Raw genomic sequence first — 25,955 nt, 5'->3', positions numbered from 1 at the left:
CGGGAAGCCAAGGCTGCACAAAACTGCCTTGCTTTGGGCCTGAACTGCTGGTGAGATATAGGGGAAGGCAGAGGCATGGAATGGGGGTCTCTGGTTTGCATTGGGGTGTGCATGTGTGTGTGTGTGTGCTGAACTCCTTCAGGGTATGCGCCTCCGACTTGTAAATCGATCTCGGCTGTCTGGCCACGATGCTCACCTTCCTAGCTGAGCTTGGTGGGGAGTCAAGAGATGAGTGAATCACCCCCCACCCTCAATATACCCATCTCTTCCAAAAGGAATTTTCTGCTGGAGAGACAGCCAATAAACTCGGCTCAACTCCCTCCCTCCGTCCTTCCTAGATGCAGTTTCAAAAAGCTTCAAAGCCAGGAATGTGGGATTCATCTTCTGATCCCCAGAAGGCAAATGTGGTTACAGATGTTGCACGTTACTTTGCCAAGTTTAAAACCCTTCCTTCAACACTGTAACCAAAACAGTGAGGCTAGAACCTCGGGCGCACTGGGAAGAGGTGGATATGTCTGGGGTCCCTGGATTCAATAACTTCTGCCCGGCTTTGGTTCAGCTCTGTCCACTCTGCCAGATATGTCCCCCGTCCTCTTCTTTCACCTGGAGTTTTCTTTTACTCTTGCATGGGAGAGAAGCTTTGGAGAAAGCTACGTTAGAGAAGAAAATGCTACCTTTAGTAGGAGAAAAGTCTTCGTTTTAAAATTGTCATTAATTTGGCTTTTGGAGCGAGATAGAGTAATAAAATGATGAATTTGTTAATTTTATTGGCTTTCTTTCTTTTGAGATGTGTGTAATATGAATTAGATCATGGGAAAAAGGGCTGGTCCCATAAATGTTTCATAGTTTTTTGAAAAGAGGCCCTTGAATTGAAACATAACTGAGTGGCTTTAAAGAATCCCATCCCAGAGATTTCCACTGCGCTGACAGCGTAGGGGAAGGCGGTGGCAAAAATAGACACCACCTCCCTTTTCCCCCAAAAAAATTCTTCCTGGAAAGGTGGTGGTAAGAAATTTTAGAGATGGGCTGATCCAAATGGCGGTCCTTAAATGGAAACATTATAGTATATTCTGGCACTGATCTCTGAAGGTGGGCTGCTGGCGGGGGGCCCGGGCTTGGGTAGTCAGCAGACACTAGACTTGTGCTGACCTCAGACACTGTCTTTGCCATCAAGCTTTACAGTGTGCAGACAGCTTCAAGATGAAATCTGGGCCTTGCCCGTTTCATTGATGGGGACACAGGGGTTGGGACATTACCTTAAGCCTGGAGAGAGCCTGGGTCATCCATCACCTTAAGACCAAATCACTTTCCTGTGATTTGGTTATTTTTGTTTTCTGTCCTAGAATTAAAAAACAAAAAACAAAAAATGAAAGTCTTTTGAAGCTAGTATACGTTTTAAGTTGATGTAACTGAGTGTTGGAAAATGGCATTCACCTAGCATTCTCCCTTGTGCAAATACTCAAAGGAAGGTGAATTGATGTTGAAATAAATTCTGGAAAAGAAGTAAGAGATCAGGGACTGTGCCAGGTATAGATTAGGTTGTCCTCTCCTTTTCCAGCTGTATTGGCGAGTTTTACTTGAAATAGAGAGAGTGGTGTTAAATAAAACTTGATTTAGGTAGTAGTTTTACAACTTTTGCATCTTGAATAAGTTTCTTGTTAACCCTCGAGTAATTTGAAAGAAGGTTAAGGATGCAGAGTAAAGAATGAAGATGTATGCCATATTTAAGAATGTACCTAATTTCAGAATGACAAATTTAATTCGATTAATAGCATTGTGATGATTCTTGTTCAAAGTAGTGATTTACCAAATTTTATTAACATTGTCCATGCATGATAAATAGCTAATAATCATGAAACCAAGAATTAGAACCTATATCTTCCTATATACCCTAGATTGGACTGAATTAGTTCTGGGATGATAATGATAGGCTTCTAGGTAATTCTCAGGGTTAGATCAAGTAGTTTAGCCCTGGGGGGTTGCGAAGAGAGCAGTGAAGAAATGGATTTGAAAAATGATCTTAAAATGAAGATGGAATCAATGCTTACATATGGTACTTGGAAATGGGACTGGGAACCGTCCTGTGGCTTGGTCACTGTTGGATCTCTGCATCTTTAATTTATTTTAATGTGAAAAGATCTAACGCGCAAGCCATTAGAAATTTTGGAGAAGTAAACTATTGTTGGTGGCAAACTCTTTGGTGAATTTAATGACAGGATAATTTGGGGGAGCTGGATGTATGCCAGGCAGAGTGTGCAGCTCTTTGCTGGCACTTTTTCATTATATTCTCACAACAACCCTATGTTTATTACCACTTGACCCATTTTCACAATGAGAACCGGAGACTTGGCAAAATTAGAGAAGGTACCCAAGGTTGTAAAGCTAGTTAGTGGTAGAAGAGATTTCAACCAAGGTCTTGTGGGCCTCGGAGCCTATGTTTTCAGCCACTTTCATACTGTCTTCATGATTTTTGCCATAACTAAGTCTCTCTTAGTCTATTACTTAGTTTTTTCTTTAAAGCAACATTTTACTTTTTTTTTTTTTTAACTTAAATACATTTTATAATAGGAAACAATATATCACTGTCATATTTGGAAAGCCAACTCACCTGCTAGAAATAGATAATAATAAAAATGCATTCATAATTGTACTGAAACCCCAGATTCAGGATAATGATTACCTGTGTGGGGTTGCAGGTTGGGGGTGGGGGGGAAGGGGAAGAGCAGGGACCTGGGATAAGGATAGAGGAAGTAGGTAGGTGACAGTATTGGTTGATGTTCTGGTTTTGGGATAGGGTGATGGATTCCTGGGTGTTTATTTTTAGGCTTTGTAACCCACATACATGATACATATTTTGTGTGTGTGTGTAAAAAGGTAAAGAAAATTATATATTATATATATATATATAACCATTAATTTGGAGAATATTTCACTGTAATGCATTTACTCTAGACTTAGCTTGGTGCCTTGTATGGAGTAGGCTCACAATAATTATTGGCAGATTGACAAGACCCAGGTGGTAACTTAAAGTAAGCTGATTGTTGTCATACCTGAATAAGATTGAGGTATGTCCCCTCTATTTTGTCCTATTTCCACCCTTATTTCCAGTATTGTGGCTAAAATATTAGCTGGGCTGTGGTTGATTTCTCCTGACTGCAGTTAGGGGATAGAGGGACTGGGCTGAAGCTGGCACTTGGCATAACCTTGTGTGCCGATGGGGCAAAGGCTGAAATGCTTTCATTTTTACCTGGTGGTAAATTGTGATCTTTCAGAATGGAAAGCCAGTATTTAGCGTACAGCAGTGCCTGGGTGAAATGTCAACAACACTAAACTTGGCAAGGCTGAGAAATAAAGTAATCAGATTTTAATTGGAATCCACATAGGCTCCTGTTTTATTTTCCCAAGCAAGTATTGGGTGCTGTGGCTTTATTCCTGGAAATGAGGATTTTGAATTGGATGTCTGGGTCCAAAATACCTTCTTTGATCTTCTTGGAGAGAAAACTTTGCATTTTTTTTCTGTGGTTAATTCTAGCTCTCAGAAGAAGCAAACTGAAGAGTCACCTCTTCTTTTTTAGCTGTTGGCCATGGTCTACCCTGGTTTACTATTCTAGCATCAGAACCCAAAGTTTCAAACCAAGATTTGTCTGTAGGAAAAGGCATTCAAATTAAAGACTCTTTTTGAATACCTTCATCACTTTGGTGTGGTTGGTATATCACACGGCCTTTCGTTCAGATGGGAGGTGGTTTTGCTTGCTTTAGTTTTGAAATTGCTCTTTCAAAATTAAGTAATGAGACCCAGCAGTTTCCTTTTCAGAGTTAGAACAAATATGCCCCTTTGCCCCCAGTCCCCTGCCCCCAACATTCAAACCTACTGTACTGTTGAATAATATTCCTGTACTTAGAGGCACTTCTGAAAATCTGAGTTTGTTTATATATCTAAAGGCTCTTATGTGATCCATGAGAACTTGGTTTTCCAGAGCCTCCCCTGGTCAATTGTTTAATTTTTGAGTTTCAGTCTGACCAACATTCCACTTTGCCCATTACGGTTGCTTCATTGTTTACTCTGGGTATTTGGCCTTTATTTCTGTGACTGGGAAAGTAACTTTAAGTTTTAGTCTTTCCAAATTTTGTGGGGGCTCATTCAGTAAAGGAAGGTTGTTTTTGGATGGCTGAAGTGGGGTGAGCGGGTCATGGTTGGCACAGGGTCCTGATGGTATTTGGTGGCTAGCTCTTCAAGAGTTAGGCTCTTGCTCATCCTAAGGCCAAGCCTTGGCTCTTCTGTTCCTCTGAGTTGCCCTTCCTCCAAATCCTTCTGGGCTCCAAGTAATCTCACTGCAGGCAAGGATGCTTCCTGCATTTTGCATTTTGACATTCTCCCAGCATTTTATCATCCTCACTACTCATTCTGGGGCTTGATTGATCTCTCGGAGGGCAAGGACTTCAAGTTATTCATTCCTCCATTTATTTGTGCCACCCAATTCATTCTCCTTCACCAATTTAAACCTTTTCAAATTAGGTCGCTAGGCTGCTTGAGGGCAGGGACTGTGTCTTATTCATCTTTTGTGTATCTTTTGCATCTAACACAATGCCAGGCCCAGACCACACAGTCAATAAATCGTTTTTTAATTGCTGAGAGAATGAATGGATGGTTGTATGTTAGGGGAGCAAACTAATCCAGGCCTCTGGGGACTCAGGGAGCCCGTTTCAGAGATGATACCAACACAGTGGCTCTTAAGGATAAATTTGGGAAATGGGGACTAGAAACATGCTAGATAGAAGGAACTGCTTTTGATATCCCTTTTTATGCTTGATGTTGTAACTTAATGAAGTCCACCAACATTTATTGGTATATGTTTCATTTTGCGTTTGTTTTATAATATGGGTGACTTACCTCTTTTTTGGGAGGAATATCTCAATTTGTTTTTTATATCCCTCAAACAAGGAATACTGTGTTAACCCGTGCATGGCTGGAACCAAAAAAACACTTGGTGAATTCAGTCGTTTATACTGACTTTCTCCTGTTGTAAATGTTTCCAAAGAGTTGACAGTGAAAGTACAGTGTGGTAGGCTGTGTTCATTTGAGAGATGGCCTCTTTGGAAAAAGGATGGAATCCACAATAGATTGCTCTAGTTTTTTTTGTTTCTTCTTTCTTAGCCAAGTGTGGAAGAATTATCATTTAAACTTGCAAAAAATAATCTTGAATTCGGTGAGAAAAAATGTGCAAGAAGAACTTGAGAAAAACCAGTTTGGAGTAGAGGGGATAAGATGAGAAAATTTGGAAAGCCTGGTGAAAGGACTTAAAACTTGAGGGTTATTGAATCTGGTCCTTTCTGGAGAATGTTTTGTACCAAATTTTGAATATTCCTCTATTGTAACTATTGACCAGTGGTTCTGTACACTGGGTGAAAAGATAATGTGCTTGACTGTTCTCCTTATGTGGTAGGTTAATGCTTATAATCAAATTCCACCAAGGAAGCTGGAGCTCTAGGCTTGTAACTCTTGCCCTGATGTCAGAGCCTTACACAAGATAGAAATACAGACGTAGGAGCAATCAGTAGGAAGAAAAAGGTAGGTGGTTACCAAGAGTCACTCTTATCTACTTTTTTGGGAATAAGGAAAATGTTAAAGTTTGCAAAATGGTATTTTCACATGCTTTTTTTAACTTGAAGACCTGAACCGTTGTCATAATAGGTGGTGAGAGCAAATGTTATCTTATGAGCATGGCCTGGTAAAAAGTGGAAAATCCCAGTCCCTAGAGATTGCTTTCTATAAACATAAATGTGTTCTACTTCAGTATTTTTAAAACATTTTTGACTTCCAGTACATTCACAGACACATATTAAAAATAAAGCTGAATTACAAGTTTTACAAAACAGTATTGCAGTGCTCCCTAATTTCTATCCAATTTTCATTTTAAAAAAATTCTGTTCTCTTTGTATTAAATTGATTTCACAACCTGCTAATGGGTCCTAACCAGCAACTTGAAAAAACTATTCTAGGTTTTGTGGAAATTAGCCTTAATTTGTTTATTGAACATTTGCTAATTGGAATGCGAATTCTGCTTTTCTTTGTGTATGCGTTTCAATCATTCTGTGTTCATACACACCCCTCCCCCATCCCACGCAGTTCTTTTCTCTGTACAGGGGTCTTTGCTTGTTTCTCCAAATCAGATTAAAGTGACACATGTATGCTTTGGACCAGCTCCAAGAGTGCATCACCACCATCTTGATCCCAATCGGCATCAAAGGTGGGGCTAATTAATTAACACTGGTGGTAGGAGTCACTTAGCTCCCTGTTTATTTGGATTGTATTTGAATGGGATGGTGACTTTCAGTCATCTGGGGAAGGCGGAAGTGCCTGCTGAGGTCCTGTACCGGAAGAATGGGAGACCAGGAAGATGACCTGATATATTTATTGTTTAGAAACATGAATGGAGGTGGGTAGTGACAGCGTTTTGCACTTAAAGGTGTAAGAGCTTAATCAGAGGTGGCAGCACTCATTGTTGTCATTATCCTCATGAAAAGGTTCCTGCCTTTCTGCTCCTTTTCTATTTCCCTCTTCTCTGTCCTTCGTGTATCAAGGCTTCTTATCCTTGGGGCTGAGTATGGAAAACTCAGCACAACTGAGTTGTTCTTAAGGTGAACTTGAGTAAGGGAGTAAAGAATTAAGCATCTATCTAACTGTCAATGGCAGAGCACTGAAGTATCTTGGTCACAAGATACAGAGGGAAAAGGGTCAGCCAACATGTTTGAGGAAGTGGTTGTTTGGTTGGACTTTGAAAGGTGTACCATTTTGATGTTATCATTTTGAGAGGTATCTCTGTGTGCAGGTTGTGGAATAAGGCAACATTCCAAAAAGAAAGGGGCAAGTAAATATGGAGAAGTCAGCTTTTGTTTAGCAGCCAAGTTGTACAAAACATGATTGCATATACTTGTAATCACTGAAATCAGAATCAGTATCCAGAGATGAAGCATCTCAGGGATACTTTTTCCTTTTGTATTAGTTTCTTTTTGTACTCCCAGCATGCAGCACCCAAGACAACTGGAAGGAACAACAGATTTGGGTCTTCGGTTTTGCAGTATTTCCAGGTGCAAAGTTCCTTAATTGAATGGCCAACACTATTTAAATGGTTATACTGTGCACTCTTCCTCATCTAAATTTCTTTTTTTCCCGAGCATAAATGGTAACTCATAAGTTAAAAGCTTTTTGTAGAGTGACCTGACTGTATAGAGAACATTAAAGTGTGTGTCACATTAGAGAGCTTTGACTGAGATTTGGAGCCAGATTATGGTTTCCTTTGAATGTTAGAGTAGAGGTGTTAGACAGAAGTCCATAAAAACAACAGTACAGTAATAGATAGAAACCAGGCTCTGTTCCAGTCCCTCCCACCCCACTCTATGAGGTACCTACTCTCATTACTCCCATATTACAGGAGGAGAAACTAAGACTCAGAGAGATGGAGCATGTCCAAGGTCACACATCTGAACACAAACCCAGGCTGTTAATTCCCACATCACCATGCTCTAGAACAGAGGTTGAAAACTGGTGGCACCTGGGCTCAGAGTTGTGTTCTGTTTGACATTGTATTTAAAATATTTTTGAAATGGTTGCTAACATTTACAAATGGGGAGATTTCTCACAAAAAGTTGAGATTTCCAGCTGCTTTGCAAAATTGAAAGCTCTGGCAGTACCAGGCCCATATTCCTGTGTGGCAGCCTCTCGCCAAAGCATCTTGTAGTTGTGTCCTTCTGAGGGACGTGTGTGGTAGGTTTCCCGCTGTTCTGGCTCATCCTGTTTTCTCCCAGATACTGAGGCCCAACATCAGTTGCTATTTGTTTATCCTTGTTTGTGTTGATGTTTTTGTTATTGTTTGTTTTTTTTTACTCCCAGCCTGCCTCCTGCATGCTATCTGTATTGCCCTACGGCATGTGAGTTTGAAACGTCTGTGATACAGCCTTCCCTTTGGCACCAACAGGGGAAGAGATGTGACCAAAACTCTATCTTAGGATGATTGGTGTAATGGTGAGGGTCGGGTGACCAACAGTTAAGAGGAAACAGAGAGTGGATGGAATTAGTGTTTTGGCTTTGATGGGTGGGAGAGTGAGGGTGGGGGAAAACGTGACTTTTGGAACCTGGGATACTGGGAAAGAATGGTGTTGATTTTAAAAGAAAACGGAAGGTTGGGGTTGGCAAGGGAACAGGTCTAGGATGGGGCTGGGTATTGGGGTTGAGGTTGTATTTGGAATAACTTGAAGCGGGTTTCTAGAGTCCATTGTGCAGTCAGGAATATGTTGCTGGAACCCTTGGGGCTTTCACTTTGTATTGGTGGTTGGATCTGTGGGAGAGGGAGGCCCTTTTCGGAAACGGGAAGTGAGAGAGCTGAGGTCAGAATGATAAAATGAACCTGCTACAAACAGTTCAAAGTCTGTTATTGACATACTTGGGGTAACTACCCTATCTTGCAAATAAATCAAATGTTTATACTAATAAAGAAGTAGAATAACAGTTCTTCAACTTCTGAACATGGGAATTGATAAACATCTGCTTATAGAATCAAAGGCAGATATACGCTTTGATAGGTGACACCTGTAACTTTTGTTTCCTCCAATTTCACTGAGCCTTATTTCCCTGAAACTATTCCAACAATGAACTTTGAATAACAGACAATAGGAAAAGAGGCCGCTATATCTCTGAGATGGGGAGAAATTGCCAGAGAAACTCTGCTTGAGATTTATTCTTGCCTTTAGCTTGTTTAGAATGGAATGTCCCTTTCCAGTTCAGGATGAGGGTTTTTACCCCCCTTCTTATCTTGGCAGTTTGTTTAGGGTTCCCTCCAGCTCATTGTTTCTTAATCAAGGAGGTCCATCCACCTCATCTCCTCTCCCTCCACTACTTGGTTCCCTTTTGATCCCTGAGGCCTATTGTTTTAGGACAGTCTAAGCGTAAGTGAGGTGAATTCTTCTCAAACATGGGTGCTGTGCTTGGAAGTCTCCCAGGAGGGCTTTCTTTCATTCTCTTAGAGACTTTTGTCCTAGACATTTCAGTCTCTCTTTGGGGCCATAAAATTCTTACTTAAAAAAAAAAAAATTGAATTGGGGTTTTTATTTTTAATTCATTGATTGCTTTATTTTATTATATGTACACATTAATAAGTGTTCCTATAAGTTTTCTTTAGAATTCAAGTAATTTTTTTCATTATGAATTTTCATTTATGCTTTTGAAAGGAATCCATGTGCATAGTACAAAATTTGAAGTATGAGAAGGGTATATGATGTAAAGTAACTCTTATCAATCAGTCCTCTACTTGGCATTCCTGAAGACAAACCATCATTAAAACTGCATTCTTCCAGTAATAGTCTTCACATTTACAGACATAAACATATATATGAGTGTGTGTATATTGTACCATATTGTATACATTTCAGTTCTGTACCTGGCTTTTTTCACTTAATATATCTTAGAGATGTTTTCCTATCAGTATGAACAGAGTTGCCTCATTCTTTTTAATGGTATTCCATTCAAAATTGTGTGGCTGTACCACAATTAATTAACCAGTCTTTTAGTTGTTATTTTAGATGACATACATTACAGTGTTGCAGTGACTGTCTTTACATATATATATATATATACAATATATACACACACATAAATATATCTATGTCTTTAGGAAGGTTACCAAGGACTGGAGTTGCTGAATCAAAGGGTATTTGCATTTTAAACTTGGGTACAGTTGTGCTGTTGATTTGTATTTCTGAAGCAATGTGGCATAGCATGGTGGAAATGAGAGAGCCACACATAAGGCTCAAGTATTAGTCTGCGATCTGATATCATCTTTGTGGTCCACGAAAGCCACTTTCTTAACTTTTTCTTCTTGGTGCTTTCCTTTGCTCATCTGAAGAAGGACATGGACTCCTCTATTTCTAAAGTCATTCCCAGTTTAATGATTTGTTGATTATCTCTCAGTCTCTCAGTCTCTTGCTTTCTCTTTCCTTCTTTCTTTTTGGTCCTTCCAGTAAATGGCCCTTTTTTTCCCCCTGTGTGTAATTTTGGGTCTGTGAAGGACTTTGGGCTTTGTAAATCTTGCTAACCACAGCTTTTACCTTGATTGTTTTAAGGCACCATATCTGTTTTGTGCTTTATCTTAAAAGCAGAGCTTATGTGGCTGATTATCTTTTTTTTTTTAATACGGTGAGTGGTAAGTAGGTATTTAGTGACCAAGAAACTCATATAGTCAGCTTTTTGTTATTGATCAAGAATAGAGGCAATGGATTTTTAGACTTATGGAAAAGTTTTATTTTTATATTAGCTTTTTTTAAAAAAGCAACAGGCATATGATAGACAGTGTTAAGAAATAGCAAAATTTATTTTTGACTTTGAAGCAGACTAGAGTGGAAGGCTTTTGATTTTTTAGAGTATTCTGTAATATGAGGTAAAATGGAGGATTACTGGAAATGTTGAGCTATTTAACCAGTGTAGTTCAAGAAGATGGTTGATTTCCTAGTGGTTACCAAATTATATATATTTGAAAACTGAAACCCAAGTATGCAATTTAATATAAAATTCATATTTATTCTTCATACTGCATTTTTTCTTTATAATTGGTTCCCCACAAAATTAGCAACATATTTGGATTTTTCATTTGAAAGACTTGGAAATTTGGGCTGCTAATATAAATGTGATTTTCCTGGAAAATATTTTGAGCCCTTGATTACTCATTTAAAAAAAAAAAACCACTCATCCCTCTCTTTACAAAAGTGTACAAGTTTATGCATCCAGCTCTCAGAGTGGCAAAGGAAAAGGCGGGGGGCGGGGGGAGGAAACAATTTAAATGCATTTCCCGACTATCCCATCTAGTTAGGTCCTATTTTCTTTTCTGGAGCTTACATACATTAGCATATATACTACTGGTATATCTGTGGGGTGAATACCGAAGATTGGAATTCATTTCTTTCATAGTACTTACCATAATTTGCAGTTGTATCTCTTGGTTACCTGTATGTTGTCTACTGTGCATTGACTTCTGAGCTCCAGGAGAAGGAACAGGGACTATGTCCAGATTTGTAGACTAATAGGAAATAAACCCAAATATTAACAGCTATATCAATTCTGGGTTGTGGGTCATGCATAATTTTGGAGAGACAATCTTTAAATACAAAGGAGTGAAGTAAATATTGGAAGATTGTGTCACCTTGATGATGTGTTTTTACCCTGTCAGCACTGAAGGTGGGCACCTTACCTAAAATGATGTATTACAATACCATGGCCTTTCTCCTCTTGAGTAAAATGTATTGTATCTCCGGAGTGTGACAGGTTTTATATATACTTTAGAATTGAATTATGATCTTATGATCTGAGAGTTGCACTTTTAAGAAACTGGTTTTAATTTCACATCAGCTGAACTTAAAGGATAGTGAAAATATATTAGGTCTAGTACAAGTGTCTAATTATAATTATTGACACATTTTCAAATGCTCTCTTAAGTGTGATTCATTGCCTATGATTTTGACAGCTGTGACTACATTAAACCTGCTGGAGGTTTAAAGGTTTGTTTAAACTTAGAATTGTCAGAAGGATTCTCCTTAAAGCAGATGAACACAGATTTAGAGGTCAAATGGTGGCTCATTTTCCACTGCGCCTGGTGATTTTAGTCTGTTACATGTTAATCAGAAGATTATCTGGATTTAGTTTTCACTTCAAGAAACCTGGAAATATTAGTTTTTGTATAGTTAAAAAAAACACAAGATGACTTTGCTTTGTATTTGACTTTCTGCAATGCCAATGTCAGTTCTACACTTTTCTCCTGCTGAAGGTCTCCAAACCACAGACTTGATTTTGCCTGACAGACTCATTTTTTAAGTCTCAGACAAAGTTCTTGCCTTGTCTCCTTTTTGGGGCTACTCTTCCTTCAATATAGATTTATTGAGCAGCTACTGTGTGCCAGGTGCTGGGGACATAAAGACAGCAAGGCTGTCAGAGGGCTCAGCCTGGTAGAGACAGACAAATAAATAGCTGAACTATAACAGAGTGGAACACTGGAGCAGAGCTGTAAGCAGAAATAAAGGTTGGGATATAAGAATCAATTGAAGTTCTGTTTGAGCGGGCCTCAGAGGCTATCCTCAGGGCAGTGATGTTCTTTGGAGTCTTGAAAGTTGAGTAGGAAGTTGCCAGATGGGGAAGGGACCTTTCTGGTCCAGAGGCTTACAGGCAAGACAGCCTTCTTTGGGGCACGTCAAATAATTGAATGTAACTGGAGCCTTGTTATTCAAAGTATGGTCCTTGGACCAGCAGTGTTAAGCATCATTTGGGAGCAAGCATCACTAGACCTGCAGAATCCCAGTCTCGGTCCTGTGGAATCAGAAGCTGCGTTGCAAGAATATCCCCGGGTGATATGAAAGCTTGTAAAAGTTTGAGAAACATTGGACTACAGCACAAGGAAGAAGGCGTAAAAGGTGAGGAGAGCTGGAAACATAGACGGACCACTTGCTAAGGAGTTTGGACTTTGTCTTTTAAGCACAGGGTTGAAAATGGGGAAGTAACATTGTCACATTTGTATTTTACGAAAAATATTTGGAGGGCTTCATAGGGTGGCAGCGTTCACCAAGAATGTTTTTTGAACCTCAGGTGTAAGGTGCTCTATAAAAAGAGGGTCTGCAAATAATTTTGAGAAATGCAGCACATTATAGCTTTCTGTCAAACAATGAAAAGTAGCTTCTCAAAGTTTGGGGAAGCTGGCATTAAGGAAACCCGTTAACTTAAATCATTTATCCTGGAATATCCCTGATATCTTCCAAATTTACTCCTGTTATGGCCTCACAACTACTGACACCCCAGTGATAGTGGATAGCAGATGCTAGCTAGCACTGTTTCCAAACCAGACAGTTTGCCTTACAGAGTGTGGTGACCAACTATCTGGGTTTGCCTGGTACTGAGGGGTATCCAGGGACATGGGACTTTCTGTGCAAAAACCAGGAAAGTCTCAGGGCAACTGGGGTAAATTGGACGGGCTTCCTGTCTGTTTACCATACATATGACTATTTACTTAATTTTATTCGGGTTGGCTCGGTTTTTCATGTAAATGCCTGTGTTCAGCTCATTCTAATCTAGTGGCTCCCAAACTTGGAGGCTTTAGAAACAGATGTCTGCTCCTGTCCCATGAGATTGTGATTTTATTGGTTTGGGGTGTGGCCTGGGCATTGGAATTTTTAAAAGATTCCCAGATGATTCTAATGTGCATTTACGTTTGTTCTAAGCAATAATGCCACTGGAAATGCAGTTCTGATAGGTTACTTAGGGATGAATTTAATATATAGTAGAAAAAATATTAACCATTAAAAAACAGAAAACTTAAGAACCACCTAACATCATCTCAGGGGACTACTAGGAATACATGTTCCACACGTTGAGAAACACTCATGTGGAGGCTGGGGAGCAGCTGTCTGGGGGAGAAATGTTGGGGTCTGGAGTTGTGTGGTGACAAGTGGCCTGAGATGTGGACGGTGGTGATTTCAGAGCTGTTTAGGAGATTGATCTGCTGAGATTTGGTGACTGATCTGATCTATGGGGTGGGGGGTTGAGGGGAAAAGTCTCAGATAACCGCAGGCTACTGTGGTTGGGGGGACCTGGTGGTCACCTAACAGGGTAGGAAGGTGTGGGGAATGCTGGAAAGTGCAGGCATAGGTTGACCTGCTGGGTTTGAGGGGCCGTGGGACGTCCAGGTGGAAATGTCCAGTGAGCAGTCAGAAGAAGAGAATAGCTCAAAAGAAAAGGCTGGGTTGGAGACAGATGAGAGCCTCTCCGGGTCCAGGTGGAAGTGAAGATCAAGTTGGGGCCAGATTCCTGGGAGAAAGGGTGGGGGGAGAGGGTGGATCAGCCCCAGGGTCTGCTGATGAGTGCAGGGACCTGAAAGGAGGGTCTGGGAACAGTGGGCAAGGTGGGAGAGACCCTAAAGAGAGGGTCTTATCACAAGAGGAAAGGAAAGGAAAGGCTCCTCCCTGGTTCTCTAGGAACCAAATAGGATAAGAGCGGAAGAGGGCAGTTTGTTTTGGTAATTTAGGATGTCATTAGTAATGTTTGTGTAAGTTTAGCATAAGGGAGGAAACCAGATTATGGTGAGTTGAGAGGGAGGAGACATGTAGAGAAAGCGGCTTTTTCTAGAAATTTTAACTGAAGAAAAAGCCTGCGGTAGTATGGGACCTTGGGGAGTGAGTTGGGGTTTGTTTGGGAAGTAGTCATTCACTGGTTACTCATCAAAGGTAATGTTATTTCAAGAAGGAATAAAGATTACAAGGAATAGTCAGACACTCACAGAAAACTTGCCAAGGCTCTCTGGGGCTCCATCATAGCCCTTCACTTCTAAAGCATAGCCACTCACCTTTCCCGACCCCTTCCCAGAGGCTTCCTTTATTATTCCCTGGAAGCATCAATCTCAATTTCTGAATTTATATGTTTGTAAATGCAATTTGATTTATTTATTTTTTAATTGTGATAAAGCGGCCTGTGAGCCGTTCAACTTTTGTTCCTAGCCGCTCACATTTGTGGAGGGCTTTGCAGCACCATACTTTATGTGATCCTCTTAATGACCTCGTGTGGTATAGCCAGGGCAGAAAATAGTGCTAGTCCATATTACAGTGGGGAAAAAAATCCCTGAAGTTTAAATGTATCAAGGAGGACTTGCCCATTGCCTTGAGCAGTGGATCCAGGATGGAAGCCTGGCCTCCTGGTGTGCTGTTTTTTTTCCATTTTATTAGGAGGAACGAGGGGTATCTCTGTTCTTTCAATTAGTTCATAAATTCCTTGAGGGCAGAGACCATGTGTTCATTTTCCAGTTGCAAATTGACTTATTCACTCACTATATGTAGAGATTTGGGTGATGAAAGTGGGAAGCAGGGCTCTTTGACTGAACTTTCCACTCACACGGGGCTTCACATTTAGTCTTTGACATGACCTTCCTATGAGGGAGTCCCAGAAATATACCGGCAGGATTGACAGAAGGTGTTGTGGATCATACAGCTGTGAACTTGTGTCTCGTTACTGGACTGTGTGATTACCTCAAGCCCACTTATATTGCTTGGCATGTTTAGAAAGCACGGTTTTTGTCACCCTGTTTTGACATTTTCTCATATTTAGGAGAAATCATCTATGGTGAAGAGGCGAAACCTCTGGACCTCGGAGGGACCTTCTTTTTTAATATGAGATACACAGATGAGTTGGTGGAGGGATGTGAAGATGAATCAGCCCCTCAACAAAGCTCACAGTAATTAAGTGTAAGATCAGTGAAGCTGATCTTGTTTTGGAACCCCTACGGATACACGGTGGGCACTCAATGAATACTTGTTACTTTGAATTGAGGGAGATGTTATTTTGTATTTCAGATCTATTCTCCATTCTCCATTTTAACTCAATGGACCTCTGTCGATTTTGTTTTTGTTTTAATGATCTTTCCCTTGAGTCATTAAAGATACTGTAGTTAGGATTTGGGGAAGGAGAATGATTAAAGAGAATAAGGAAATGGAATCAGCAAGTTTTAGGACAGGAGACGAGAGGTTTTGAGTGAGCAGTGAAGAGAAAGCAGGAAGGAGTCGCTTAGGGGAACTTGGATATAAATATATGGAGTGAGGCACTTTTAAAAGAGCCCATGGAGGGGAGATGAAGATGAGGCAAGAGTGTAATTCAAATCTGATGATGTCTTAGAGGGGAAAACTGAAGGCCTTTTTAGCCTTAGTTATAGCCATAGGACAAAAGCACATCATAGTACTTTTTTCCCACATCTACTAAAGGCTGGTAGAGTGTAATCTCTTTTGTAGAGTCATATCTAAGAATCTGTACTTCAGACTACATTAAAATTTATTTTTTACTTTTGGGGGATCATGGGTTGAAGAAAGAGGAACAAAAATTTGACTCTGTTTCTCACATACACATTAAAATTTCAGGCAGCTCATTCATGATGGGATGAGGAAATTTTTTAGTCATTTAAGCAAATGAGTTAATGTTTGGTCATGAAAAAATGTACAATTAGGAGCTTGTTTCTCTTGGGAGGAGAAAAAAGAGCAAAATATGAGTCAGAACGTAAAGTCATTTCTCCCTTGATTCTACTGCCCTCCTGTACCATTGACCCGGCAAGTGTAATTAATACAGTAGTGACTGCTGGCTTTCCCCGTGGACTTGACAGTTTATAAGCCCTTTCCAAAGGCCGTCCACAGTTGCTCTGACTCGTGAATACAGTTGGCACTTCTGATGGGTGGGGGCGCTAGTAATTGTTTTTCTAGGGAAGGTGCTTTAATCAATTAGAAACTGAAAATTGCCATCTGCAAGTCTGAATGGGACAGTTTTCCTTGGTGAGGAGCCCATTAGTTGTTGATTGGCATTTATGAGAAGTGTTAAAAGTTGGTAAACTGACCTGAAACATTGGGAGAGTGTAAATTTGCTTTGTGGATAAATTTACACACTTTTGCATTTTATCTTATTTTTATTGAGGTAACATATACGTAACATGAAATTTACCATTTTAACCACATTCAAGTATATAATTCAGTGGTATTAATTACATTTACAATGTTGAACTAGTATGACCATTTCTGTGCATTCTGGATTTGCCAATTCTATGGCAAAAAGCCATCAATCTCACCTGTTGTCTTTGCTCTTGATCTTTTAATGTTTTCTGTGTTGTGCCCCATTTTGCTGGTGATTGAAATAATCACCAAATCATTGTACAAATTAATGGAGATAACTAGTAGTTTGTCTATGAGAGATGGGTGTGAAGAAGTGTTAGGAATAAAAAATATGCCTCCATCGTCTTTTTTTTTTTTTTTTTAAACTCTTTAATAGTCTATTTGATTCATGCATTTATCTTTCAATTTTTCTTTTTCTTTCTTTTTTAATAACAACTATGTGTTAGGTCCTGTGCTGTGAGCTGGTGGTGCAGGAACCAAAGGTGCTATTCCTGACCTCAGAGAATTCACAGCTTAAGAAGGGGAAAGACACACGAATCAGTGGTTACAGTACAGCATGGTCAGTGCTGTGTTTCCCAGAGATGTGCAGAAGGTGAAGTCACGAATCCAGAGAGGAACATCCTTTTTGCTTTGGAGGGAAGGAAGTAGGGAAGGTTCTGACCAACTAGGTATTTTGTGCAGATCAAGTGGAAGTTAACCTGGCAAGGTAGGGGAAGGGTGTTGTAGCACTCAGGGTACATCCAGTGTAAAGCCAGAAGGCATAAGGAGAGAGCGTGGTGCGTGCTGTGAACTGTAGGTGGTTTAGTTTAACTATAGCTCAGGGTACATGTGGGAATTGATCAGACATAAGGCTAGAGGGATGAGTAAAAACTCCTTATTCCGTGCAGGGAAAGTCAGATCTTATTCCCAAACTATGCTTAGTATTAGGAAATTTTAGGCAGGAAGAGGATCTGATGAAATTCAGATTTTGGAACAATCATGAGCAGCAGTTTTGAGGATGATCTTTTAAAATTTTATCTACCCATCTATTTATTTATCTGGGTAATTGAAACTAGAAACAGGAAGGATATTACATGAGTTAAAGTAAGTAACACTCATTTGGCTACTCTATTCCATTTTGAAAAATATCTAAGCATGGAATTATTCATTTTAACTTTAAAAATCTAGATTTGAGATACTGTTAAGATATCACTATTAATGAAATGTTTTATGGGAGAACTCTCTCCCTCAAACATCTCAGCATACTACCTTTTATTAAAGTAATCCACTAATGGCATTTACTATAAATGCTTTGGGTCTTTTTATTGTCTTTCATTCAGCATCTTGACACAGTCCAATTACCAGTACCTAAGGCCTGAGGGTTAAATCTGTTAGAGAGTCCTCCCCTGCTTCATCTAATTTTGATACTATGACATTTAGACTCTTTTAAAAGAATCTTTGATGTTTGCATGGATTTTAGTATGATACTCCAAGCTTTAGGAATTTCACATGAGCTGTCTATTACTGGGAATTACTACCATTTAGAGGATCATGGATCTATGGACCCTATCTTATATGTATTTGAATAATTATTGAAAAGAAAATGTTTTTAATAGTTTAATTTGCATGTATCTGTATGTGTCTTAAACGTCTTAACCAGCACTGACTCTGGGCCTGATCCTTTGAGATAGAGTCTTAGTTTTTTTTTTTTTATTATTTTATTTTTTCCTTTTCCAAGGTCTTACTTTTTATTTTCCCTCTGTCCCTTCTCCGTGACCCCCTCTACGTTATTCTCTGTCTGGCTTTTTCTGTTGAGCTTAGAAATAGGCTTAAATCTTCCCTATCATTAAGACATCTTGAACCCTATAACTCTCATAAGCTGCTTCCTGAGGAAGCATTTCAAAAAACAATCTGCATTCATTGCCGAGGCTTCCTCTGTCCCTGGTCTTCAACCATAACATTCTGTTTCCTCTCCCAGTGTTCTCCCATTCATTAAATGTTTCTGAAGTGCCTACAAAATGTCAGATTAGGACCAGATGTGAGGCTGTCTCCGGTGTTCATGTCTTGCTGATCTCTAAATTCAGTGGCCTCTTCTTAGTGGGCATCTTAAGGTTGGAAGAAGCTATTGAGTGCCACAGTCCAGGGCCCTCAGTGGCTCCACATTGCACATTCTGAGTGAACCCAGCTTTTGCTAAAATTCTGCAAAGTTAGGGGACTCAGTATCCGCTGAGAGCATACTCTGCCTTTGGAAAGCTCTGACAGATTTATTGGTCCACAATAAATGTAGCTTCTGTCTGTCCTTTGATCCTAGTTCTTCTCTTTTCATCTGTACAGAACAGTCTATAATATTGTTTCCATGTGATTAGGGCTATCATGTTCACCCCTAGTATTCTTTTTTCCTAAGTAGAACATCTCTAGAGCTTACAAATGGTCATAATCACTCTGCCCATTTTGTTGCTCAGGTTTCTGTTTCATTGAAAATCATAAAAAATTGGTATCTAGACCTGACTGCAATATCTTGACTAGGTTCTTCCTTCTCTGATTTTGGTTTCTCTGCTTGTATTAGGCAGCCAAGACTGCTGTATTTCAGAGAGCCACATTGTTCTACACCAAAGGAAATCCTGAAGTCTTAACAGATGCTGCCACTAGGTCCTGTTTCCCTCACGCTCTACTTGTGCCCTTTTCTTTTATTCCCTTAACACATGGAAGACCTTGAATTTATCTTGATCAATTTAAAATTTGTATCAGGTTTGGTGCGTGACCATAGCTGTTGATCATGTGGATTCCAGATCCATGATTTTAGGAAGATATGAATTCTTCAAACACTGCCCTTTGAATGCAGCAAATTATAGATGCATCTGTTTACCTTTTTTGTCCATCTTGACCACATATTCCACATGAGACTTTTTGTCAGATGCCTGGCTAAAATCTGGATGTGCGTGTTTCCCTGAACTACCAGTTTAAGAATCTTACAGAAAAAGGAAATTAGGTTAATTTTGTATGACCTACTCTTAGTTTTGGGTCTCTGAGATTACCACTTTCCTTCTAAGTATTTAAAATCCATTCTCGGAGGAGCTAAGATGGCAGCATAGAGAGGCATGGAAGACTGTTAGTCACCCCCTGGAACAATTCATAAATGGCTAAAAAACTAGTAAATAACCTGGAATAACTGCGGGGAGACACACGTGACTGTCCACTCATCATCCACCAACCTGAATTGGGAGGAATGCCCGAGATTGCAGCATAAAATCTGTAAGTAAAACTGCGGACCCGCACTGAGAGCTGAGAGCTCCTCCCTCCCGGAAGCCTCGTGGTGCTAGAAAGCAGCACTCTCTCAGCCCAGCTCCAGCTGGGGTTTTAATGTTAATTGCTCAACACAGACAGCAAATCCTCAACAAGCAGACAGAGGCTTTTGGTGACAACTGACCTTGGGAGAGTTGGGGGACATATCTGTCTCAGGACAGGGAGCCCAGAGGATTGGGTGCTATCTCTGGCTGACAGGTGAACCTGGGAACTTTTCTGTCCCGTTTTCTCTCTGTGGAGAAAACCTCAGCCATTTTCAGCCCGCAGAGCTTTGCAGTAGAGACAGCCTCAGCCATTTTAAAATCAAAACACTTTGATCAGCAGAGTCAGAGAAACAAAGAACTTATTGATATTCAGATGAGCTCTCTGGAGGGGGCATAGCTTCCCAAGAGGAAAGGGAGGGGCCCAGCTCTACTGTCCACCTTTCCGGAACCAGACCCCAAAGCCTGGGGGAGGAGAGCCACAGGCCACACCCTGTTACACAGGCAGTGACAGGTGCATCTGCCTGGCAGAAAAGCACAGGTGTCTCAGTCCTCTAAGAAAAACCATCAGGGAAACCAGATATTGAATATTACCTCCTTTTGTGACCTGAGCCTGTTCTCATCTGGGAAAACCTGACTGGGGTGGCCTAGAAGGTCAGATGCCTAGACAACAGAAAACTACAACCTACACTAAGAAAAACGAAGCTGTGGCCCAGTCAAAGGGACAAATGTACACTCCAACTGAGATACAGGAATTTAAACAACTAATGCTAAATCAATTCAAAAAGTTTAGAGAATATTTCGGAAAAGAGATAGAGGCTGTAAAGAAAACACTGGGCATACATAAGGCAGAAATTGAAAGTTCAAAAAAACAACTAGTAGAATCTATGGAAATGAAAGGCACAACACAAGAGATGAGAGATACAGTGGAAACATATAACAGCAGATCTCAAGAGGCAGAAGAAAACACTCAAGAACTGGAGAACAAAACACCTGAAAGCCTACATGCAAAGGAGCAGATGGAGAAAAGAAGGAAAAAATATGAGCAACTTAAAGATGAAACAAAATACAAGAATGTACATATCACTGGTGTCCCAGGAGGAGAAGAGAAGGGAAAAGGGGCAGAGGTAATAATAGAAGAAATAATCAATGAAAATTTCCCATCTCTTGTGAAAGACATAAAATTACAGATCCAAGAAGCGCAGCGTACTCCAAACAGAATAGATCTGAATAGGCCTACGCCAAGACACTTAATGATCAGATTACCAAATGTCAAAGACAAAGAGAGAATCCTGAAAGCAGCAAGAGAAAAGCAATCCATCACATACAAAGGAAGCTTAATAAGACTATGTGCGAATCTCTCAGCAGAAACCATGGAGGCAAGAAGGAAGTGGTGTGATATATTTAAGATACTGAAAGAGAAAAAGCTCCAACCAAGAATCCTATATCCAGCAAAGCTGTCCTTCAAATATGAGGGAGAGCTCAAAATATTTTCTGACAAACAGACAATGAGAGACTTTGTGAGCAAGACACCTGCCCTACAGGAAATACTAAAGGGAGCGCTACAGAGTGAGAGGGGAAGACAGGAGTGCGTGGTTTGGAACACAATTTTGGGAGATGGTAGCACAGCAATGTAAGTACACTGAACAAAGATAGCTATGTATATGGTTGAGAGAGGAAGATTGGGAGCATGTGAGACACCAGAAGAAAGGAGGAAAGATAAAGACTGGGACTGTGTAACTCGGTGAAATCTAGAATGTTCAACAATTGTGATAAAATGTACAAATATGTTCTTTTACGAGGGAGGACAAGCAAATGTCAACCTTGCAAGGTGTTAAAAATGAGGAGGCATTGGGGGAGGGATGCAATCAATGTAAACTAGAGACTGTAACTGAGAAAAAAAAAAGCACTGCCTAACTGAATTCTAGTGGAAACCTATTTTAATGGATTGACAAATATTATTTCTAATCAAAATATCATGGTATTAATAAAAGTTTAAAATTGTCCTCTTAAAAAAAAATTCATTCTCAAATCTTGCCCAGGACTTTGGTTTCAGTCTCTATAGTCTGTTGGCATTTTTCTCACACTAATTTTTCTTTATTTTTCTGAAGCAGTTATTAAGAACTTATTCCTTTTTGACTTGGTTCCTTGCTGACTTCTTTGTTCCTTTTTCTTTCCCAAATTTTGGAATTTCCTGAGATTCCTTGATCCTCTCTTTTTTTAATCTCCATACTCTAATATTCTCTATATTTGTGCTGTCTAAAAAAATAGCCACTAGCCACAATCAAGATGTCACTAGCTCTAAGGAACTCACTGATTTCAAGTTGAAAGCAAGAGCAGGAAAGGCTGACGGGTGAAGTAGAAGGTTAAGGTCGACTATTCCAGGAATCGAGACAAGCACGTGAAGGAGAGAAGTGGTCACGATTTGACCAGTCAGACGTGCTTGCTCCCGTTGCCAGGTTATAAGTGTATGTTCCTGGCCCTTTCTGCTGCTAACAATGAGTCATCCTTGTAAGTAAAATAAATATTAGTAAATTTATATGTAGAGTTTTTTAATAGACTCCTATGAGAAGAGTGCCAACACATAAGTTTTGGAAGCGAAATAAATCCTTAAATTGGCAGTTTTGACACATAATTCTGTGTAGTGCTGTTAACCTTGCTACGTTATTAGAATACTACACAATAATGTTTGCTGGCATTTCCCAGTGTTTGAATATTTTCTGTATGCTGCAGTTTTTGTAAATACTATTACATTAAATGTTTCTTATTTGTTGAATGGTCTTTGTTTTGTTTTGCTTTTTTTATTAAATTCAGTTTTATTGAAATACGTTCACACACCATACAATCATCCATGGTATACAATCCACTGTCCACAGTATGATAACATAGTTATGTGTTCATCACCACAGTCTATCTCTGAACATTTTCCTTACATCAGAAAGAACTGGAACAAGAATAAAAAATAAAAGTAAAAAAAGAACACCCAAATCATCCCCCCGTCCCACCCCATTTGTCCTTTAGTTTTTATCCCCATTGTTCTACTCATCCATACACTAGATAAAGGGGGTATGATCCACAAGGTCTTCACAATCACACTGTCACCCCTTGTAATCTACATTATTATATAATTATCTTCAGAAGTCCAGACTGCTGGGTTGGAGTTTGGTAGTTTCAGGTATTTACTTCTAGCTATTCCAATACATTAAAACCTAAGAGGTGTTATCTATATAGTGCATAAGAATGTCCACCAGAGTGACCTCTCGACTCCATTTGAAATCTCTCAGCCACTGAAACTATTTTGTCTCATTTTGCATCCCCCTTTTGGTCAAGAAGATACTCTCAGTCCCACGATGCCAGGTCCACATTCATCCTGGGAGTCATTGAATGGTCTTTTAAAGATGTCCAAAATAGTGAGTGAAGAGTGACGAATGTTGGGAGTATTTTAAGAATGATTTATGATTTCAGGAATCCTTGGGAATTCCAATTTCTTGTTCCCAAATCCCAAAGATTAATATCTTTAGGGAATTTGGAAGTTATAGTCCATAGTCCTGGTCCCAAGAATGATTTGTTCCCAATTTGTAATGAGATAGATTCAGAAATTGACATTCTGTGTTTAGAAACTGTTATGGCAATTTGACATTGTCATGATTGAACATGTGATCAATGGACCAGTCTCACTGAACGGGGTATTTTATAAAAGTAGTGGTCCATTATGGATTGTAAATTTAGTTGGATAAGCAGTGGTCTAGGTGAAAGATAGGGATAGCTTGGACTAGGCTTGTTGGTATGAAAAGAGATTGGTTGGAATCAGTATATATTTTGAAGATGGAGCCAATGGTATTTGCTACTAGATTAGATGTCAGGTTATTCTAGATTTATCTTTTCCGCTCAATTGTAAAATAGGGGAAAACTATGACACCTACACTGAAGATGTTTTATCTATGCCAAGTGTTTCCTGGAGCTTGCTGGAAATCCCTCTTGCACAACGCTGCTAATACAGTCTTGCTAATCTGATCATATAATTCCCTTGACCTTCAACCCATCAACTGTTTACCATTGCACATAGAATACACTTTAAACTTCTTAGGTTGACTTTTAAAATACGTCACATCTTCTTTCAAATTCTTCTTCGTGGTTTTCTTCTACCATGTCCTCTTTACACTCTTGAGTATAGCCCAGCTATACTGTTTACTGTTCCAGTTAATCTACTGTTGCATAATGAACCACCCCAAATGTAGTGGCATAAAATGACAACCATTTTCTTAAGTTTATAGTTTAGTGAGTCAGGGATTTGGAAAGTGCACAGTAAGGACAGCTTGTCTCTGCTCCACAGTGTCTGGGACCTCAGCTGGGAATACTGAAGCTTGGGGGCTGGAATCATCTGAAGCCTCATTCACTCACGTGTCTGGCGGTTGAGGCTGAGGCTGGCTGTCGGCTGGGAGCTCAGCTGGGGCTGTCAGCTGAAACAGCTATGTGTGGTTTCTCTGCATGGGCTATTCTGAACTTCCTCAGAGCATGGCGGTTGAGTTCCAAGCATCTTAAGAGACAGGGAGTGGAAGCTGCCAGTTTCTTAAGGCATGATCTGGAAACTGTTATGGTGTCACTTCCACCATATTCTATGATTAAGTCCAGATTCAAGGGGAGGTGACACAGATATCACCTCTTGATGGGAAGAGAGAATTTTGGGGCCATGTTTTAAAACTGCCCACACTACCATTTACCAGACTTCCTTTGTACTCTTCTGTATCTATGTTCTATCAATCCCCATCTCCCTCACCCCTCATTCAAATGCCATGTCTTTCTTCATGCAGGCATTGTTCATGTCATGTGTCATCCCCTGGCTAAAGTCAGTTTCTCCCTCCCCTATGTTCCCATAGCATATTATTTATAATTCTTCTGTACTTTTTTGTTTTTTCCTTCCTTGGTAGGTTATAAACTTTGGAAGTAAGGGCAATGTCTTTATTTTTGCATAACAATATCATAGCAGATATGTCCCTTGAATTGAACTTTTAAGGTCATATTGAGCTTCAAATTTGGGACCCAGATGAGTTGGGACTTGATTGTGATTAAGTAGAAAATTTTAATGAGAAAATTAAAAACACCCCTTTGAAAAGATTGTTTCCGATGTTGCATTTTAAAGCTTTTTTTATTGCTTCCCTATTGTAAAGTAAAACTTCAAAACCTTCCCCCACTATGGTCATAAAATTAAATGAGAGTAGCCTTTTTGAAATTACCAACAACTCCTTCCTGACTACGTCAATCTCTGATAACTTTGCCTTAGTGTTTTTTATACTGTGGGTCATGATCTGTTACTGGATCAACTTAGGGAGTCACACCAGCATTTAAGAAAAATAAAGAAAGGAATACAGATTTTGAGTGGAAACTCATGCTCACATTTTGCAAGAATAAGAATGGTTTCATGAAATTTTTGCTTCAGCTTTATATATATATATGTGTATGTATAATGGGTTGAAATGTAAAATGTATTTTCTATTATAGGCGAGGGTCAAAAAATTTTGAAAGGTGTTGTCCGGTGCATCCCCTTCTAAAATTGTGAATTCTCTCTCTCTCTCTCTCTCTCTCTCTCTCTCTCTCTCTCTCTCTCTCTCTCTCTTTTAACTTTATTCCTTTTGATGTCCTTTCCCAGAGCTTGTCTACAGATCCTTTGTGGGGATCATGTATGAATGTTCCTTTAGGTTCATCAACCTTTTCTTCACCCATATATAGCCCCTTCTTATAATAAACTTCCAGTCCCCACGTGACATATGTTGTTTTCCTTATTTTCCATTGGAGATTTGACACCTGCTCTCCTGCCTTCAGGAGGAGAGGGGGTGGAATCAGCTTATTCTGGTTTTCTTTTTTTGAGTAAAGTACGCAAGTCCTAAGCATACAGGTCAATGAATTCTTACGTCTGTGTTCACTCATATAACCACACATAGATGCAGAGACAGAACATTTCCATCACTGTAGATGGTATCAGCTTGTTCTTAAATCCCTTCTGGAATAAAGTGGGTGTGTGAGTAAATCTGTGGATTGTCTCCACTCCTTCCTACATATACTGTTGAGTTTTGAAGGGCACTAGGACCTGAGACAACTAAGTTAGGAAGTGTTAAAACAAAGGGAGAATGGGAAGGTGCAAGTGAGCTCTGGAGGAATAAAATAGGAGCAGCTTGGGGAGGGAGGGTTCCAAGGGCAAAAGCGGGGAAGAATCATTTATCTGAATTTCAAAGGAGAAAACATAAA

General features: G+C 39.8%; 1 protein-coding gene across 2 annotated transcripts in view; it reads left to right on the top strand.

Annotated features, from left to right (window-relative positions):
• The window catches only part of ACVR1 (activin A receptor type 1), a 140,373-nt gene that overhangs the window by 581 nt on the left and 113,837 nt on the right, over positions 1 to 25,955 (top strand). Inside the window, exon 1 of one of the 2 annotated variants that reach the window (XM_037849960.1) lies at positions 30 to 50. The exons of the other annotated variant lie outside the window; for it this stretch is intronic. The gene's annotated coding sequence lies outside the window, so the exon portion shown is untranslated. Of the gene's footprint in view, positions 1 to 29; positions 51 to 25,955 lie in introns of those variants that run through there. 2 annotated transcript variants of the gene reach the window in all.

The sequence above is a fragment of the Choloepus didactylus genome, chromosome 9 (genome assembly GCF_015220235.1).
Source record: "Choloepus didactylus isolate mChoDid1 chromosome 9, mChoDid1.pri, whole genome shotgun sequence".
Classification (NCBI taxonomy): Eukaryota; Metazoa; Chordata; class Mammalia; order Pilosa; family Megalonychidae; genus Choloepus; species Choloepus didactylus.
The sequence above is the reverse complement of the archived record's forward strand: the minus strand, read 5'-3'. Positions and strand labels throughout refer to the sequence as shown.